The 21,508-nt window shown below is 38.3% G+C and overlaps 1 long non-coding RNA gene across 1 annotated transcript in view; it reads left to right on the top strand.

Moving 5' to 3' along the window:
* Window positions 1–2,667: 2,667 nt before the first annotated feature.
* LOC106047813 (uncharacterized) overlaps window positions 2,668–21,508 on the top strand; it is a 207,266-nt gene continuing 188,425 nt past the window's right edge. Inside the window, exons 1-2 of the long non-coding RNA XR_010832008.1 lie at window positions 2,668–12,587; window positions 12,663–12,855. This is a non-coding gene — a long non-coding RNA (uncharacterized lncRNA). The remainder of the gene's footprint in view (window positions 12,588–12,662; window positions 12,856–21,508) is intronic.

The raw sequence follows: 21,508 nt of genomic DNA, 5'->3' as shown, positions 1-21,508 counted from the left end.
CTCTGTGCTAATTCCTTCCGGGCCAGTTTCTGCTAGTGAAATTCCTATGGGACCCATTAGTCTGTTTTTTGAGTTTGTGCCACCTGCCTGAGTCCTGACCATGACAAGCCCTGGATCTGTAGCCCACCGCTTAAAACTGAGAGAAAGGTGTTCTCATCCCCCTTCTTTCCTGTCCCACTTGTGGTTATTGCAAAAAGTGTGTGCAGAAAATATCTCATGTTATGCAAAATTTTATGAGAAAAAGGCCTGTTTTCTGATATTGAATGATATATTCAATAAGGTTCTTACCTTTCTGACAGGAGATTTGGGTTCAGAACTTTTGCCTGTTTTGGTGGATTAAAAAATCTTTTACCCAGGAGGATGCTTAAACAATAGCCGGGGTTGGGGATTTTGTAATTGGCACCCTTCTGTGAATGCTCCTGCTTTATATTCCTTATTCAGTATTCAGAGGGCAAGAAGAAGAATATCTATAGAAAACATGTTTCAGAACATTTACCACAGAGGAAGGAGAGCTAGGTCTCTCTCAGTTTCTCAGTTGAGACAAATAAGCATCTTGAATTTGGAATACTGGAGTAGGTTTTTTTTTTTTTTTTTTTTGAGGAAAAAAGGTGTATTTGTATGGGAGGTGGGCAGACCGGTGGAAACCCACTGTGGCAGCTTGGGGGCCTGACTTGCTGCTAGACTAAAATTTCTTGGTGGAGGAAGGGCATGGAACCAAAGCTGAGACAGCTTTAAGTGTCTTTGTATGTGTGATCTTATATTGCACTTGTCTCTGTGTTTCCCACCGACTAGCTTAAACAGCCTTCTGCTTAGTCTGCTGCTGTCTGCGCATCCCATTTCAGTGTGCCTGCGGCCTCTGATTGATTTATGTGTTGCTGCCAGCTTGAGACAGCTAATGTGGTTATCACCTCTAGCTGTTTACCCCACCCGTAAAGTGCTAAATAACTCCAGTGGCTCAGCAGCTGGTTTACAAACAGCTCAAATATCAGTGCAGGGAGGGTGAGGGGGACACTCAGGCACAGTAACCTCATCAGCTGTCTGAAGCTGATCCATCTCTTGTCCACCAGAAATGTTCTCCCTTTGCATTGCACAGGCCCCTAGCTCCAGGCCAGGTAAAACGCAGAGCTGCCAATTGGCCAGGTGCCTGTTCAAATCTAGCTTAGATGCAAAATAATTATATTTTATGGTGCTGAATGTAGCCCTTCTAGTACAGCCTTCACTTCTGAATTAAGTGCTTAGACTCTGTGCTTAATGACGAACCTCATCTGGAAGCACTGTTAAAAGTGAGGAAGCCAGTTCTGAGTATACCTGGTAGTGGGCACTTCAGGAATGTCACTTGGAAATTAAGCCACCTGAGGCTGGGATTTGGCTAGCTAAATAGAGCTCTGCATCTGAGCAAGTTTTTTTAGACTCTGTTTATAACTGTTACTGGAGAAATAGACACTCTCTGATGGTATAGAGCATCTCCTCTGGAAAGAGATACCTAAAGAGACCAGATGAAGCATGCTCTGAAATGGCCCATTTCTGTCTGTTGTGTGTTGGGAACCAAGGGGAGCACCTCAGCTGCAGACATTTTATACCAGACCCCTGAAGTGAGGTGAGATGAATCTCTCCTGTGGGAACTTGGATTGAGTTAGGCAGAAGCTTACTTGGAGTGTCAGGGGGCCAAAATTTGGGTTTAGGCTCTCATATCCATTCACAGTTCCTTTGTATATCCAGGCCTTCACACCTTGCACCTTTGAGAAAGGTATAATGTTTCCGAGTGCTGGCAGTGCTTGCAGCAGCATATGTGCCTTCCTGAATTGCTTGTGGTGATGGGGGTGGGCAGTCTCTCTGCTCTGTGGCAGGAGTTGGGTGTAGGATCTGTCCTGGCTGTTTGCATCTGCTGAACCTCAGCCACCTTCCCTTTGGTTGAACCCATACAATGAGGCACTGGGACATGGTCAGGGAACATGGGTGACCAGCTCCATCTCCTTTCCCCTCCACATTTTAAGAACCACACAATGCAAAGTGCTCTTTGGTTTCCTAATTGGACATCCTAATGTGCCCCTTCCTGCACCATCTTTATAGCTGCCTCCAGCTTCTATAGAAAAGAAGATAGTTCCTCCTAGGCACTCAAGTAAAGGTTAGACACAAGTTAGGTTTCTCTAAGTGCTCACTTACTTCCCAGAGGTTTTTTTTTTTTTTTTTTTTCGTGTGTGTGTGGGGAGCATGGTGTTGAGATGGGAGGGTGTCCAGAGTCACTTGGCTTAGGGTTCTCCACTCAGCATTATGATTTAGAGGGAGAAGAGAAACCTCTGGGTAGAGATGTCAATTGCTCTAAGTTTCTGGGAAATGTCGAGCTGATATAAACTGTGAAAAAAAAAATCTGCTGTGAAAAGCTATTTTAAATTAGAGTTTATATAACTGAGGGGAAAGTCGGGTTTCCTTTTTTTGTCCAGGTTAGAAGTACATAGGTAGAAGCACATAAATATTTTTTTCGTTTAAATTTACATTTAGTTTTTTTCCATTTCCTTTTCTCTTTCTTGTTCACAGCCCTTGTGATTATATAACAGCTCTCAAGAGGAAGCTGCTAACAAGACCATCTGACATTTTTTTGCCAGCTGTTTTAGTGGAGGCGTGTTGGATTAGACTGAGCTCCACCTTCTCTGATGAGGTAGAGTAACACCATAAAATACAGTTCAAACAGAATGATAGCCTACTTAACCTCTTGGTATTCTTTTCATTAATTTCTTCTTGGATCAATTATTATGTTTTGCCTGTCACAGAACTGGGCTGAAAACTCCTCCGGGCATGGAATGTGTCATTCATTTAAACAACATCAAGGCACACTGTTCATGTTTAATTATTACTTTAATGCAAGTGCTAAACTGTTTTCAGTCACATCTAACAAACATGATTTCTGGGAATGGTTACTGCCTGACCTCAAGTGAGGGCAAGTTAGGCTAAGCCTTGAAATGCTGCATCAAGCTGTCATTCCAAATAGAAGTGAGTTCAGTCATCCTCACGTGAACTATTATATGGATGGTCTGGTGGAAGCAGGATATATTAACTGCCCATCAGAAAGGACATTGCAGTATGCTGATTTATGATGAGTAAATTCTAGAGTAATCCTATTGATGATGCCTAAAAACATCTGCTAACAATGCTGCAGTAGCTAAGTTAGCAATATTGTGTAGTAGATGAAAGCCACCTGTTGGTGAAGTCTTTTTGAAATGCATATAAATATTTCTGTTGGTGCTGTTGCATCAGTTCTTTTTCAGCATTCATTTGGAAATAGTCAGAATATTTATAGGCCCAGCTCCAGCAGAATGTAAGCACGTGATCAATGCTGTTGCTTTCAGTTGCACAAAAAGCCATTTTGATGCAACATTTAGAAATTAATGCTAAGGTCACCTTAATGACCTTTAAAATCTAAGTAGAAATGTTTTTCCAGGATTGGGTGCACGCAGAAAGCAAGGTCTAAGCTGTGTGTATTCAAGAGATCAGTCTGAAAGATTAAGGACAGAAAGCACCATGATATATAATACCTTGGTAGGAGTAGGATTTGCTGGTTTTGATGTATTCCAAATAAACTGCATTACAAGCAATGAATTTTGGGACATCCACAATCACTTCATAAGGCTGTTCCATTCCTATTTTAAACTAAATCAGAGGGCATGTCTGCTTGACTTGACATACCATTCACCCTGATCTCATCTTTATTCTATATAAAGAGTTGACTAACACAATAGCAACACTTATATAAAGATGCAGACCTGACTTAAAACTTCCCACAGGCAGGATTCTAAGGCTTGAGAGTATCCTTTGTATCTAAGTAACATCCACTGAGAAAATTTATTATATCTGTCAGAAGATTTGGTTTGACATCTGAGACCAAACTTTACTGGGTTTCCATTTTTCTCTTCTCTCTGTTTTTCCTGTTTCTCCACTGGGCCACCTTGCAGTCATAGCTGATGCTCATCACCAGTTCGTCTTCCTGATGGTGACATTGGGAGCAGCCATCAAGGCCTGAGTAAAGGTTCAAAACTAAAAAATGGAGCATATATGTGCCAGAAATGTCTACCTGTGCTAGTGACAACCAACAAGTTACCAGATATTGTACCAATATCTTTTGAAAGGGAAATTATAAGTGTGAATGACTGCAAAGCTAGTTGCCTTTTGCTGCCCTTAATGTAGAATCATTAAGAGTTTTAAAACTTCAGCTTAACTGTTGTGTTTGGAGAAAGCTTTCTTTGTAAATTTCCTGGCCCAGAGTGCTCTTGCTTTATGCTCTTGCCACAGTACTCTGTTGGTTTGTCCTGGTTCGAAGGAATAAATCCTGTTTTAAATTTCCTTGGTTTCTTATAACAAAGGGCTCCGGAGGAAAGAAAATCTTCTAATCCTCCCAGCAATAACCTGACATGACCTTCTAAACACACTATTAACTCAAAAATATTAGCAATATTTTGTAGCTGTCTTAAGAGTGTACAATAGAGATAGACCAAATATTGAGAAGAATAATTATACTTGGATCTGAGGAAATTAGTATCTACAGTACAATTACATGTTTTAAAATGGCTAAATGTTGAAAGCTATTTAAAAAGCTGTGCAGTGGAGTATTGTTCAGTAGTTGTGGCAGAGCACAGGCAGTTTTCTGCATGCTCTTTCTAGGCTTATGATTTCCTGACTGTCTTAGCACAAATGACTTGCCTTCTCTGTGCTCTTTTGTTACTCCAATCTGTTTTGTCCTTCCTTCACAAGAGCTAAGCTTTTAGAAGATGTTCAGAGTTATTTTAATATACTCAGTATGAGATATTTCTTGCAAAATTTGCAGGAGGAACCAGTTTTCTGCAAATCTGGTCTCCATATTATATTAGTAGCCTGCCAACAATTGCACACAGCTTAAATGTCAAATAGGTATTTTTAAAAATTAATACTTTTGTACAAATGTAAGTACATTAATCCTACTCATTTGGAAAGAAACTTATGGTACTAAAACATCACACAGATAACTTAAAATTAGGTATCCAGCTTTCTGCACTTATTGGGAAGAGAGAAATATCATAGCATAGGATGCGCAGTAGACAAATTCAGAGAAAAATCAGTAGGAGAAGGTAAAGAAAAGGAATTCAAGCTTGCTTTCTGTAATGTGTGTTAAGATAGCTAAATTCAGAGATAAAATAGTGGTTTGGAGCTAGAAGTTACTTTGATACTTTGAAGCACCTCATTTGTGCATTTTGGTATGCAGGAGGCTGCAGCTGTGCATTCCCTCATAAAATTATTTGATAAATTCTACAATCATTAGTCAATCATTCTCTATTTTGAAATTTCCATTAAATATCTGATCTAAACCTAGTGAAGTCACTGAGAGTCATTCAGTTGCATCAAGAACCAACTGAAAAATAAAAGCTAGGCCCACAGGAAGATGTGGGGAATATGATGCCCCAAAGTGGGATTTACACTGGTACCTGACTCTGCTATATGCCAGTAAGAACCAGTAATAACTCCATTCTCTCTCTGGAGAGGAGGGTACTTTGAAGGTGGAGTTCCCACCTCGAATTCAGTTTTTAACTTAGCTGAGCAGTCACAGTCAGAGGCATATACTTGGTGTCTCTTCCTGCTCTAAGCTGTAAGAACAGTTTTGGGACAAAAAGTATGATATGGAAAGGTTTAAGGGGAGGAGAAAGATGGCATGAGTAGCCAAGCACGAATTCCATGTGTCTTTGGTGGCTGGTCCTTGGAGTCCACACTCTCTCTTATGGCAGAAGAGAATTGCTGGCAGTGTGGAGACTGGACCAGCAGTTCCACTGCCTATATCATTGACTCTCACACAGTGCAGCCCTGTCATGATGGCCAAGGTGGCTGTAACATCCCTGTTCGCAGCAGGGATTGGCCGTAGTCTAGTTGCTGGATTAGAACGGCTCTGGCTCCTTCAGCCTTGGCACAAGTTTCTTTCATGAGCACAATCCTCTTCCAAGACTGGGTGCACTCACTTGTGAGCTGGTGGCTGATGGGAGATCCTGAGTGCAGGCTGGTCTCTAAATATCATGGTTTGGAAACTTGTACAGCTGTGTCATCTACTCATCTTTTTTTTTTTTTTTTTTTTTTCCTTCATTAAAATGCTTGAGGCCTACTTCAATATGTGTTGGGTGGTGAGCATGCACTCCCCTCTCCTGCATGGGTTTGAAATATCCTCTTTGTACTGTATTTTCAGTCACGGAAGGTACAACTGTGTAACTCTGCTCCTTGGACAGTGCCTTAACCAACCCACTAGAGGTCATTTGGAGGGATGCACCTCTGCCCTGCTGATGTTGTGGACTTTGCAAGAAAGACCTTTTTGGTCTTACCCTTTTGATTATTCCCCCTTAGTTGTAGTACTTACACACTGCATGAGCCCCACAGGTTGCTACCACAGGGAGGAGGTTGTGGTAACTGTCAGATATGTCACTGATACAGTGCTATTTAATTAAAATAACATTCCATTAGTTTAAATTTCTCTGAACACCCTCAAGTGTTTCTTTGTTCAGTTCCAAGTCCTCCAGCAGCCAGCACTGTGCCCAAAAAGCTTTCTGCTTTTCTTTGAAGGCCATACTGCTGTCTTCACTAGCCTCTGTGGACCCATCTCTGGACTGTCTCCTTGCTCTCCTGCATGCTTTTTTCTTCTGACAAGAAGTAGCTGTTCTAACAAGCAAAGTCCAACTCCCACTTCTGCATTTGACTCTGGGGAAGATCCTTCAGGCTGCATGGCCCAGCTCCTCCTCCAGCCTTGTCATGCTGATTCGTGATTTAGCCTGTAGCTTCTATTGTTGTATTTATTGCTAAACAAAAGTAATATTTTTTGTTCCCTTGCTTAGGCTGAGTAGAAGATAGTTGTCATGTCCACCAGCTTCCATGAGCTTTGTGGCTGCCCGCTGATCAGAAGGCTTGCTTGCTGAGCACTACCTCATATCCAGCAAGGCAATGTGCAAGGAGCTTGATGGCCTGGCAACTTAAGTAATTTTCCCCTAGGCCGAATGGATCTTATATTCTCCATGGCTTCTAATGGGCTGCATATTCCTCACTGATTTAATGGTTGACTTGTGATGTTTTTGGATGAGTCAAATCTCTGCAATAGTGACACTACATCTATGTATGTGGTAAATGTGAAAGAAAACAGATGTCTATAAAAATCACTGAGTCTGATTTGGAACGACGAACAGTATTATGATTAATCATAGCTGTGTGGCTAAAGTGTAATATCTCTACAGTGTGGGGTGGAAATTTCTTCTTTCACACCTACATGGCTTCTACCTTAATATTTGGATTTCTTTTTAAATTCGGCCCAGAATACTCCACAGTTAAGTTAGGACTGTTTGTTTTGGGAGTAATGATACAATCACTACTGTGTTTTAAAACAGCTAGCACAGTATTGCAACCTTAAATTTCAACATTGATTTTTTTTTTTTCTGGCAATAATTGCACTTTGTTCATATATAAAAGGAAATGAACAGTAGCTGCTGAGTAAGTGTCATCTAGAAAAGTGGATAGTGTAGCAGTTGTTCCCCAAGAGATTTCTTCCAATGCAATGTGAATTTATTTGGTGCTGTTTTATAAGGTGTCTCAGACCAAAGCTGAAACACTTGCTGAATGCTAGATTAAAGACAGAATCCTAATCCAGACTTAATCAGACACTCTGAAGCAAAGAGTTTCAAAACTCCAGAGATCAGAAGGCAAAGAATTTTGCAAATAAGTATCAGCCAAGTCCTATTCCTGTAAGACTTGAGGTTGAATAATGAAAGAGCAGTGGCAGAAAGAAATAGCCAAACAAAGAAAAATGAAAGGTCTCACCCTATGAACTAGCTTTAAGGTCATGAACAGGATCTTACAAAATCAACACAAATTCATTACTGGAAGAAGCCAGAATAGTCTTCAACACAGGGGATGTGTGATGAGTCAAATCTGGTCAAGTGATGTATACGTGCAAAATTCTGAATAAACTGGAGTCTGCTAATAAAATTAACAGGCAGTGTCAGGAGAATTTCCATAGTGAAGTCTGTAATTTTCTGGAGATACTTCTCTAGATTGCTAACCATGGTTCAGACAAATCACGAGACAAAAGAATCACCTTTTTTTCACAGGGCTGTATGTATCCTGTAACAGGATTTTGGGAGATCAACGTACAGTCTGCTGTGCAGATGTTCTTTTATTGACTTACCTACTTTGGTGTCAAGGCTTGAGGAACTCTCATGCTCTGTATAACCCTTTTAAGTCCTTGTCCACTGTCTTAAATAAAGACCATGGAATGCTCTAAATACAGTAACAAAGATCCATTTTTTTCTGAGGTATGTAAGATGTAAATTGGAAAATGGACACTGAGTGTAGTTGTTAGATATCTTTCATTTTTTGTACTAGTATTTGAAAGATGGTATTTCTCAGAATAATGTGAGAAGGCTTGGAACATTGATTTATTCCTGTTTCATTCTGTAAATGACTCCAAATTGCAGTAATTTAGAAATCTTAAGGTTCTTTCTATATCTGGATTTTGCATTCAGCGAGCTTTTAGTACAAATATATGAATCTTTAATTCATGAATAGAACTTTAACTGAGCTGAATGCATGAATGTACCTTACAGTGTTCAGGCTTTGTGAGACATTTCTTCTAAATCGGCTTATGAATTTCTTTTTGATGAGCTTAATTGTTGACAGATTTTTCAAAAGCTAGCAACAGCTTGCTTTGCTAGCTAGTGTTCACATGTACCGGATAGTCTTGTGAAGTCCTTTATTCAATTTGCATAATATTTTGCTTCTACTGTAAGACAAAGTGAAATCCTTTGTTGTGAACCTAACAATATTATACATATGAAAGGCATCAATCCTAATCAAATAAAAAAACACTGAAAAATCACCCTCCAGCTTTTTCTTCAGGACCTTAGATTATGTAAAGCTATATATATATATATATATATTTTTTTTTTTTCCCAAAGGAATATTCTGAAAAAAAGGTCCTAAATAATAAGGTGTTATCTCCCATTCAGTGAAGATATTTTCCCGGTTACTTCAGCACATCTCTAAGTGTACTTTTTATTTAAGATCCCTCAAGTCAGAATGCATTGCAAATACAAATATATTAATTAAATCCACAAAACTAGCAAACTTTTTTGTCCTTTTGCATGAAACAGACAAATTCTACATCTTATTATATCCAGAGGTTTGTATTGCTGGTGCTAATGTGTTAAAATTTCTACCTTTGCATACTATTTCTGGGGAGTATAGGTGAAGAGAATGAAATTTAAGCTAAACAGTGGGATTTCTAGCCATAATGGTGGTTGTGGATATCTGAGGGTAGTGAAGCATGCAGAAGCCTCGAAAATAACTGACCTGTTTTCCTCCAAACATTTCTGAAGAATTCTTGTCCGTTAATAATGCCTTAAAAGTAATAAAGACTGGGACCTCTGTATTCTAGCCAAATGAGGCCACATCCTACAGTCCTTGCTTTGTGTTTAGTGGAGTAAATTTCCCATTTGCTCATGATAGGATGGGGACTGAGAACTGAGTAAGGGTGGCAGGATGGGAATTGGTTTGTCACCTCTGACAGTGCGTTTGGAAACTGCTAGAACCACAAATGAGCTCAGTGTTTAGCAAGATGGTGGATGCCAGCATGAAGCTTGGAAGTGCCAATTTTAATTAAAAACTGCATTTTCAAATCAAGTTCCTAGTTAACAATGGGTGGGAAATTCTTCCCGCCATATAAGCTTTCTGAATGCTGTGTTGACTGGCAAGATGGGTGCAGCTTCTCCTTCCACAAAAGTGCTGCTACCATCATCTTCCCCCTCACCTCCCCCCACCAGAAGAAAAAGACTACATTGTTTGTGGAAACTCTCCTTGTTCGTGTCCTGCATTTAGGCCAGAACAGACAGATTTTATTTTGTCTTCCCCACCCCCCTTCTTTCGTTGTTAACAATGGAGCAAACACATGAGATTAACATGGCTCTTGACATGGCTCAGTTGTTTGCCATTTGGAAACTACTGATTCTTCAGTTGTATAATTGTAAAAAAAAAAAAAAAAAAAAAAAATCAAAAGATTCAGTCATTTTCTGTTTATTCCAAAGATGGGGAGAACAGAGTAGTAGAGGAGAGATGGGGGAAGCCAACAACAAAAAACAAATTAGTTTAAGAACCAGCATGTTCCCCTTACTTTAAGGAACACAGTAAACATTTCAAAAGTGCATGCCAGCTCATTATCTAACTTGGTCTTCATTGACTTCATGAAAAACAGCAGCAGTTAAGCAATGTTTGCCAAAAGCAAATCTGGGTATATGTATTGCTAAAAAAATGTGACACCCATTCTGTACAGGTTCCTTAACCTGCCACACAGAGGCAAATCAACATTTCATCATTATCCTTTCTTTCTGTTGTTTAGCCCTTTGATGATTGCTCTTCTAGTCTGTTTTGAGCATTGTTTATGCAAAATTCTGGTATGACCTATGACTTGAATAGTTGGCCAGAAACAAACCTCTCCAAGTGTTTAAAGATGTAGAGACAGCTTCAGTAGTATAATCTGGACTGCAATATCTTTTAGAAAATATCTCTTTTACAAAGTTTATTGTTTGAAAAATCTTAAATGGCATGGGCTGTTTATGAATTCCTTCTTTAGTAAAATTTAAGATTTAGTTTGTCATTAATTTCACTTGTATTTGTAATGAGCATTCTTTTCTAGTTTATGAATACAATAGGTAGCTGTGTTTTTCAGTCAACTTAATGTATACTTGCAATTTGCAGCTATATTACTGAAATTATTGTGACAAAGCATTTGATATACTATATATTCAAATATAATTTTTTATTATGATAACAAATGATACAGTGTATTCCATGAATTCTTCTATATGGATAAATTACTCATTCTTTGGTAAACTCGTATCTCTTTATGTCCAAAGCACATAAATTCATAAATATTTTTAATCCTATTGAACTTAGTTTCCCTTGGGAATTACTTTTTACTTAAGAGAAGTGCAAGCATCTGTTTAACAATTGTTTTAGTAAATAGTTTAAAGAACATTTATTTCGAAACTGTGCAGGCTTTTTCCCATAGCCCTTACGTTTTCTGGTATGCCCGTTATTGTCTTGTGGGCATTGATACTCTTACTTTTTATGAGTAAAGGGTAAGGACATCATTGAAAAAAATCTTACTTTTTTTTTCTTTTAATATACAGGTTTTTTTTTCTTAATAAAAAAACACTTCAATTCAGAATTTCTTAATGGATTGGGGCATTCTGTTGGTAGAAAACAATGCCACTTTCTTATGTTTTTTGAAACATTTATCTCATTTTCCTTTGGGGAAAAATAAAACAGCTGGTGAAACTAGGATTTCAAAACGGAAAAAAAGAATGCTTAAATAAACTTCCATTTAACATTTTATCAAAAGCTGGAAAAAGCTGGTGAAATTTAAATCTCCTCATCTTCCATAATTCTCCCCTTCTTTAAATATTCTCTTTGATATAGTTACAATTTTAAATTGTCATGAGGACCAGGTGACAGAATACAGGTTTTCCTTCTTTCTCTCTCTCTCTCTCTCTCTTTTTTTTTTTTTTTATTTTGAGGTAGTTATGTCCAAAACAGAGTATATCAGCATGTTCCAATATTTATTTCAGGTTTTTCTTTGTTGTTAAGCAAAGATTGCTTCACTCCCATGGCATGGTTACTTCAGTCGTCGCAGTACAATCTGGAAAATACATTGACATGAAAAATCAAAGTATCACACTTTGAGAGCAGATTTTAAACAGAAGTAGAAAGGACATTAGCACTGTCAGTAGAAATAACTGGACCTCGACTAATAGTGTTGGTCAGGGAAATGTCAGAGGAAGAGCGTAAGGGCAGAAATACAGTCAGACCGAAGGTCCCAGTACCTTGCATCTGATAGCAGCCAGCAGAATATGTTCATGGAGAAGTGTAAGAAGCAGAAGTATGGAGTGATTCTTCCTGGTTGTATACTTTCCCAGCTTCTGACAGTCAGCAGTTTTGGGACTCCCTGTGCTGCAGTTGCATCTTAACTATTGTTTTTATGAACCACTGAGTGCGGAAGTAACAATAGGAACAATGGATCACTGTTCAGCATCAGTGGCAACTGCACTTAGAAATAAGTAACAGTGCCACTTCAAAACGCTTGACATGGACAACAGAAACAGAAGAGCCAGGAAATTATAGCAGTACTAAAGCCACACCCATGGCTGGAGGCAACATCTCACAGCTCCTCCAAGTTGTAAACTTCTCCGGAGCTGAGAATCCCTACCATGCAGAGAGGTAGGAGCCAAACTCACCATTATATAAAGCAGCAACTCATGCCCCTGTGGGATCTTAACGGGACATGGTGTCTTGTTCTTCAATGTAGGGGTTCGTCCCTGCGTGTTCCCGCTGAGATTTTTCTATGGTGAGAGTTGGGTGACCCTGCCTCATATCAATACAAGATGCCACCAGTCAGCTGATCTCTGGTAGTTAAGAGAGACTTCCACATTCTCTCAGAGTCACTGTCTAGTTCCTGTTCAAGCATCTGTCCCATGTAGGATGTAAGCAATCCTGTGTTATTTCCTCTGACAACCTTCTTTGGTGGCTGTCAGCAGGACTCCCCAGTAAGTAGGTCTGCAGTAGTCTTCATGCGCAATGCTTGACCTTGTATGTGATCAGCTGCATGTTTCTTTCCACAGCAAAGCATTTGGAAAATGACAGAGCCTGAAGAAAAAGGAATTTCAAAATCTGGCTCCCCATTTTCTCCTGAGCAGGTCTGCTCTTCTACATGTGTGGACAAGTAGGCAAGAGTGGTCTACAAGCTCCTTCTCAGCAAGCCTGGCTGTTAGGAGTCATGACTTCGCATGATGCAGTGACTCCTGCTAAGTTCCTGTGAGTATTTTGCATGCTGCACTTCTCCCTGCAAAGTGACAACACGCTGAGACACAAAATAGAAGGTTCTGTCTGTTGTGAGCACTGCACAGAACAGGAGGGCAGTTGTGGTGGATAGGAGCTGAGCTGTGATCGCGCTGCAGGTAGCCCTGCTGTGTTTTGGAGACAGCATTTGTACTTTTGAAGTTTACTTGAGGATGCAGTCATATGCCAGCCCAGTTCTGAGCAGTTCCTTTGCTGCATAAATAGCCCCTTTCATTTCAGTAGACTGCTCTGAGTGTAACCCAGCTACCAGAGTATAGTTGTCTGCCTATTCAGCCCTTCCTTGTTTTACTTAATTTTGCTTTTGTAAAAACGTCGCTGAACCCAACAAAAATTTTGCTTGGGTGAGGACTGTGTTAAGTCATCAGAAAATTTCAGAAACTGAGACCAGATAAGAATGAAAATTGTAACAATGCCCACAGTAATCACATTTGAAACCAGGTTTCACACTAAGTCTCCTGTCTTCCTGCTATCAGTGATGTTATGAATGACAGACCTTGTTTCCTTTTGCAGTCCCATTATTTTTACTGTGTTCTTTATCTTTGTCTTTTGGAAAGAGCAAATAAAAACAAAACTTTGCTTTACATTTTTGCTTGAAGATAAACTGGAACATTTTAACAGGCTAACTTTAAATGACTGTTTACTTTTGCAGTGGTCAGGGCCAGTACTTAGGGCTATGGCTACATGACTAAACTTTCGTGCTCCCTTTTTAACAGTTTAGGGGTCAGTGTTTCTGAAAGTGCAGGAAGGATGGTGGTGGTGCAAAGCAGTGTGTCTGCTGCCCACTTTGCCTAAGAGAGCTGCAAGAATGAAAGAACAAAAAGTGATGCGGGTCAGTCTCAGGGTAGTGGCAGAGAGTCCGTCCGTCCGTCCGTCCGTCCGTCCGTCCTTCCTTCCTTCCTTCCTTCCTTCCTTCCTTCCTTCCTTCCTTCCTTCCTTCCTTCCTTCCTTCCTTCCTTCCTTCCTTCCTCTCTTTCTCTCTTTCTCTCTCTTTCTTTCTTTCTCTCTCTCTCTATCTTTCTTTCTTTCTCTCTTTCATGCAGATAAAATTTCAGTACCTGGTTAATTTAGACCATAAAATTAATTCTTATGAAGCCAGAGCTGAACCACACGCTTCAAGTGTGAAGGGCTGTTGCACTAAACCATTGTGCTACCCAGAGAGTTCAGTCAAATGAGGACAAGTTTCCAGCAGGTGCAGTTTCCTTTTAGGAAATTGATAGATGGCGCTTCTGCATTCTGTAATGTGCCAGTTTTAGTCTCTACAAAACACAGCTTGCATTCTGTTACAACTAGTAACAACTCATGCATCTGGAACAAAGAAGAATATATCTGAGCAATATATTACATTTAACTGCAGTCTGGTTCAGATCCTCAAGTTCCTTTAAATTTAAACTGTGCAACAAATGTACTCCTAGTCTCTGTTTTTATCACTTGTTGTATCATTTAACAAAGGTCACAGTGACCCAGAGGAAGCTTAAGAGGAAAGTGTTGTGGTGGACCTTGGAAATGGAATTTGACTGTGACGTTGGTGGGCCTGAAGCCAGGGCCAGCTCTCCTGCATGTCTTTTGTTCACACTCTTTATTTTTCTGGGCTGGATTCAATCATGCAGCCCCATCTATGGATGGGGCAGAAGTCTGTAATAGTACATCTCTCTTCCCTGATGACTTTTTCAAAAGAATAGTTTAAATTGTTTACTTTTTCTGTGGTTGCATTGTTAAATTAATAACAAAAATGTAGCCACTGTTAAAAAGAACAGTCTTCCAATGAATGTCTAAACAAATAATTCTGTGCTTAATGACCACTATCTTGTCAAATCTTCTTGTGATAAATTTTTCTTAATGGGGATTCACCTGCTCAGATCACTAGATTCCACACCATATTTTGCATTTTTTTTTTCATTTATTATTTTATCTGGTTAGATTTTGCGTACATAAAGGCTGCTTGATTAGACTGATGCAAAGTCCTCTGGGAAGTGCCAGAAATGCTGGTGTAAGCTAGTATTCGTTTAATGGCTTTATAATGTTTCTGTTTAATGTAGTGACCTTTAATTAATTAATTAATTAATTATTTGTTTGTTTACAAGCAGTTTATTTCAAACTAGTACAGTATGATATTCAGTAGAAATCTGTTAAGATCTATTAAGTGTTCTGTTGGTAACTTCTTTCATGGTTCAGAAATGCCAAAGCTATCCAATTTCCAAAAATTTCAGATATAAATCCTTGCTCTTATTATTAAAATTGAATTCACAGACATTTGTGCTATGCTTTATACCATCTTTTGCAGCGATACAGAGTCTATCCATGAGGTAGCCATGTAAGTATCTAGCCATATTTATAGGTGCTAGTGCTTCCAGGTGCAAAACTTACTGCTCTGGGGTCCCCAGCACAAAAAAGACACGGATGTATTAGAAGGAGTCCAGAGGAGGGCCACAATGATGATCAAGGGGCTGGAGCATCTCTCCTATGAAGACAAGATGAAGGAGTTGGGGTTGTTCAGCCTAGAGAAGAGAAGGCTCTGGGGAGACCTTATAGCAGCCTTCCAATATCTAAAGGGAGCCTACAGGAAAGCTGGGGAGGGACACTTTGTCAGGGAGTGGAGTGATAGGAAAAGGGGGAATGGTTTTAAACTTAAAGAGGATAGATTTAGATTAGATATTAGGAAGAAATTCTTTACTTTGAGGGTGAGGCACTGGCACAGGCTGCCCAGAGAAGTTGTGGCTGCCCCATCCCTGAAAGTGTTCAAGGCCAGGCTGGACGGGGCTTTGGGCAACCTGGTCTGGTGTGAGGTGTCCCTGCCTATGGCAGGGGGGTTGGAACTGGGTGATCTTTAACGTCCCTTCCAACCCAAAACATTCTATGATTCTATGAAAACACACAGAAGCTCATTTTCTAAAAAAAAAATAAAAAATCTTAGAGCTTTGGTGTATCATCCAGTTTAAAACAATGTTTACAAGGTTTTTTTTTAAAGGGTAGCGTCCACGTCTGGCATGTTTTCTTCAAATACAGAGGTTCTCCTGGCTCCATAACAAACCTTTGTTCTGTGTTTATCAAGTTGTTACTGCTCAAGTGCTATTATTTTATGCACTATCATACTGTTGCATTGATTAAAATTCCTCTTTCCTCTCAACAAAAAATAATCTGCAATGCCTGAGAAGTATATGTTCAAGTACATGGTATACTTTACTTGTGCTGTGTCCAGTGAAAAAATCATCATATCTTTGACACCTAAAATATTTTTGCCTTTTCTCCAGCTGTAGTCAGAGCATTTTCTTTTTTCTGTTACAGTTTTTGTAGTGAAGGAGTGTCTGGGAGAGGTGTTGGCAATCTGATATACTTAATGCATTCAGTTTCTTCCCCTATGTCCATCCAGTGAAAATATGCTTAATTTCTCTGTTCTTTAGTATTTGCAAACACATATATGGAATATTGGTTTTTTTTTTCTATGAGTTCTCCTGTGCTATTTTGGGTTCCTGTCCCAAATTATGATTAGAACAGACTTCTTCCTTTCTTTTGGTAGTTTCCAGTATGCTAAGAATCTATAGACAAGTCATCGTGCTTTTATTTTATGACTTGTGTTATTGTATTCCCATTAGGTCTGGCACTTTCCAGATGTAGCAACAGGTTTCATCACTGAGCTAAATCTTGACGTCTCTACTGATGCTTTGCACCAATGACAAAGTTATCCTGCCACACCTTTAGTAATATTATTGTCACTATCTCCATTTGTTTCAGATTTTTGGATTGTAATAAACTGGAAAATAAATCCATTCCAGTTTGGATATGAATTGGAGCCCAAACACCAGGGGTTGGATCAGTCATGGGAAATAATACCTGAGGCTTTATGTTTATGCAATCTTGGCAATCTTGAAAGAGAAGCTAAAAAGTATAAACTATAAGCTCTTGTGAGTTCAAAACTATAAGCTCTTGTGAGTTCAGCTGCTAATGTGCAGAAATAAGCTGTTTTGAACATTCTTTTTTTTTTTTTTTCCCCTGAAGTTACTCTTGCAAAAGGAAGTCCTCTAGGGATTATATAGCTTAAATTACCTAATTTCTGTTCTAAACATAAATATTCTTATTTTGGTGTTTCGTATAATCACAAGTATAAATGTTTCTAACTGCGTCATATACATCTCATTTCTGCACAGGAAATACAATTACTGCCATTACTGGCATTATCTTGTAGTCATGTTTCAAATTTAAATTGTAGAAATACATGTCTTTGTACATTTATATTTTTCCTATCCATGCACTTAGTTCTGATCATTATTACATATTAAGTGCAACAGAAAGCCAAAAACTCTTTTCAAACACATTAATTACATTAAAACTTGTTACCAGTCCTGTTCATAAAAGCTACGGGACATATGTATCAAATCATACTAATATACTTTTCCAGTATGCTTCTCTTTCCTACCTCCCTTATTCCATTGTGTTTTGTATTTGGCTACAAAAGGAACTGTTGTCTCTAATCAGAATAAGAAGATGTAGTATTCATAGTTTCAGTATACAATGAATAATGAACAGTTCATTTCCTGTGGTTCTGTCAAAATGTGATTAGTTTGTAGTAGTTATATTACAAATGTAACTCTGGCATTGTCTTCAGTTAAAAAAAATGTATCTGGCTCTTTATTTACCAGAATCTCACAGAGTAAAAGTTTAACTATCATGTCAAGGCTGTCTTCTCAATAACACAACAGGTAAACTTAAGTGAATTGGAGAGCAAAGTACAAATGTGTTTGCAGCCAGCATTTCCGTAAGATAATTCCCATTTCACTATGTACTTATGGAATGGCACTGTGCAACTTGGTTGATGTAGAGATGCTGAGTCGAATAAGGAGGAGGAAACATGTTGTAATACTTCCCTGGTTGACTCGTAGTCCCTTCTGCAAACATTGCTAAGTCTCCTATCCAAAGCCAACTCATTTCTGCCCATTTAAAGTCTTACTACCCTTATTCCAAACAGTGTGTAGAATCAGAAATGTTAGAATTCCAGTTATCTGTGAATGAACTGACTAGTGGGTTGGCCATTATGATCATGGTAGACAAGCTGGCAATCTCACAGAAGACTGAAGTCATCTCTGGTGAGCTAGCAAAGTTGCTATGCAGTGAAGAGACTTTAATGAGACAAAACCTGGCCCTGTTAAACTCAGTGATGGTTTTGCTGTTGACTGACTCTGATAGCTTCAGCATTTGTAGGAATTGTTCCAGTGTGTCCTAAGATCTGCTTCTTCTCAGCATTATGTGCAAGTGGGTCTCTTCTCCAGTATCACTGTGGCTTGCTGGGCCTTGTGATGAGAGGGTTCATGTGTTTGCCAAGAGCAGCTCATTGGAAACGCCCTTTCTGGAGTCATGTTATCTTGTGTATCTTACAATTTCTGGTTAAGATTTTTAGAATTTATCTGTAATATATCAATTCTTTTAACTCAGTGATAACTGACTATGTCAGTTTAAAGGTAATAATCATATTTTATTATGTGATTATTTTATTTTGTGGATCAAACCCCTTTAAAATCTCATAGAATGATGTAAATGCTTATTTTTAATTTTAATTTTTATTGTTATTTTTTAGTTGCTTGTATCATTTTAAATGCCAAAACAATCAAAAAAGAATTTTAATTTTATTAAGGAAATATGTTGTTAAAAAGATTAAAGCTTTGCTTCTGATTGTTAAAGTAGTATTAAATGAAGGTGGAAATGTGCTTGTAGTTAACTCCCAGAGGGCTCAGTGTCAGAAGAAATGTCACTCTGAATTTTCCTTTTTAGGAAGGTGGCCTCTGCCAGATGTGAGCTCAGAAATGGCAATTGTCCTTCATGTAGGTTTATCATGGCAGTCTCTGGGGCTGTGTTTTGGCAAGAGGCAAAGAGCAGGCCCATAAGAAAAAAAGTAGTCCTCATGGGAATGGTAAAAATATGTTGGTATTGTTTAATTCTTTCATAACATACTAAATTAATTTATTTGTTTTTGAGCCTTTTAAAGTGTAATGCCATCAGGGAATGTGTTTTTCATATAGTTCTCTTACAAATGTATTAAAGTTGTAAGGAGATTTGTCTGAATAAACATCTATTGGTCATCTACGTTGGGTGAGTGGGACACAGAAGGCTTGATTTTTTTTGCTTTACATTCTGTGTAATAATCAGCATCTGCACAAGGTGATCTTATCTGAACATTTTGTAGCCTTTTTGCACAGATGTAGACAACAGCAGAACATGCAGAACTGAGGGATATCAGTCTCACATTCTTTATAAATTCAGATTTATAAACCTATGCTTTTCCCAGATTACTCACCATCTTTCCCCATTACTATAAGCAGCTTCTGTTCTTTACAATACATCATGGCAGGTATTCTGAAGAGAGAAAAAGAACAGAACCCAGTGAAAGCTTCTGAAAATGTCCTCCAAATATCCAAATGTCTTCTTATCTGTAGTACATTTCTGTCACTCTACATACATATCTATACATAGACAAAGACAGGATATCAATCATTTTTATGGATACTGCAAAGATCAGAGTTAATCTATAGGTCAGAAACACTTCATTTATTTGGAAATATAAAAAGAGGTTGATGCTTGTACACAGCTTGGCAGGTTTCCCTTATAATCAGTGGAGCTCTGCCAATGTCTGCCATGCTTCTCAGTTGAAAAATCCCCTTACTGAGTCCACTGACTATTCTTTTCAGGAAACTTTACCTTTTTGATTTCCTCTAGACATTATATTGAAATGAAACTAGCAGTGGTGAGAATGATAGGAGTTATGTACTTTACGATAAAGGGAAAAGATTCTTATGAACAAACATACTGAAATTAGAAGGGCCCACTCCTTATGTGCTGCTAAATTTCACTTCTGATTTTTATTCTGATTTTTATTCTGCCATACTTTTTTCCTCAACCAAAGATGATGGTAAACATTTTAGTCTTCTTTTAGTCAACAATTTGTGATGGATGTTAGCCAACAGCAACTTCTATTATATGGGCTATCTTTAGCACTAAAGTTTTAGATCGTAGTTAATATATATATATATATAAATATAAAGGGCTGTGGAAGCACACTGACAAAATCTCTGACAAAGGTTCTATGAGACCCATCTGAAATCTAGGAAGGAGATATAGTGGGGATTTAGTATTTAGTTGATGAGCAGTGTATACTGTAAAAAGAATAAAAGTAAGATTCAGGTCAGGCTACCCTTCAGTGAACCCTAGAAAGCTGTCTGTCTTAAGGATGAGATGGAAGTTTCACTCCTTGTTTTCTTATTCTTTGCTGCAGAACAAAACTCCAAGACTTTATAATAGGAATGTTATCTGTAGATGAACTTTCTGTTTTTATAAATAATATATGCTTCCATGCCCAGGTTTAGTGGTTTTGCACCACCCAGTCAAATGATTATGTGGGCTTAAAAAACTCTCTGTAGTGTTAAGAGAAAACTGACTAAGGAGGCTGAAATGCAAAGGCAGTTCTACAAGAAATGTGGAGGTGAAATACTGAGAACAAAAGGGATGGCCAAAGGATACCGAAACTAAAAACAAACAAAACCAACAAAAGACAGAGAACAACAGCTAGAAGGCTGATGGATTGAGAGGTTGTTTTTTTTTTTTGAAGAGAGGGAGCAAAACAGGAACTTGTATACAGATGATTACAGAAAAATGTAATGTTTGATGATGAGAGAGAGAGATGGGAAGAGTATGGTTCTTATTTTTCTCTTCTGAAATATCTATTTATAGCTTTTTAAAGCTGTGATAATGAACTTATGTTTTGGATAAACTGTGGCAAGTCAGCCCCTCTTAATTTTTGTAAATCCTCATTTCTGGGGGTGAAACTTCATAAGAACATTTTCATACACAATCATAAAATGCATAGACGAGCTATCAAGCAGGAGCTTGACCATACTGGAGATCATAACACATACTGCTTCAGGAACATGAGTCTTAAACTCACTGTCTGTATTTTCCTGTGGTCAGGAAAACAATAGCTTAAAGGGGAATTTGTTTTTGCACATTGTGGAACAAAGAGTATAAAGTTAGAGAGTAAAACAGATTGCTTATGTTCAAGAAACTTTAAAAATACTGTAAAATACAGAAGAAAGACACCCTTTCCTCAGGACGCGCAAGGACTTTGCATCTTTTTCTGGTTTATAACACACTTCTAAAACTTAAGCTTCTTTAATTTAAAGCTCCTTTTATTTATTTTCACTCAGTTTTTATTACAGCAATATTTTTTCCCTGTGCTTAAGAAGTAAACAAGTCTTAAAACAACTAATTCTTTGTAAAATGCTTTTCTGAGATTCCCACCTTGAGTTAGCTAAGAAAAGCATAAGCAGTCCTCACAATGCAGGAGGAGGTTATCAGATTTTGATGTAGTGAACATCAGTTGAATTAGCCTGAATGCCTTCTGTGGTAGAAAGTGTTAGAATTTACTTTAAACTGTAAAGGGTCAAATACTTAAGAAAGAAACCCCAACAAACTGTAAAATGCTTTATTAGTGTTGTCAAAAATTAGTCATTAAAAACCAGCAACAATTCAGATTTTCCCTTGTGGTATTTTTCTTGTGAGAACAGTGCAGACCGTCATGCAAGCCTGAATCACAGATAATCCACACAATGTGGTATGGAATCACATT

The sequence above is a fragment of the Anser cygnoides genome, chromosome 5, assembly GCF_040182565.1.
Source record: "Anser cygnoides isolate HZ-2024a breed goose chromosome 5, Taihu_goose_T2T_genome, whole genome shotgun sequence".
Lineage (NCBI taxonomy): Eukaryota > Metazoa > Chordata > Aves > Anseriformes > Anatidae > Anser > Anser cygnoides.
This window is presented reverse-complemented; position numbering and strand designations above follow the sequence as displayed.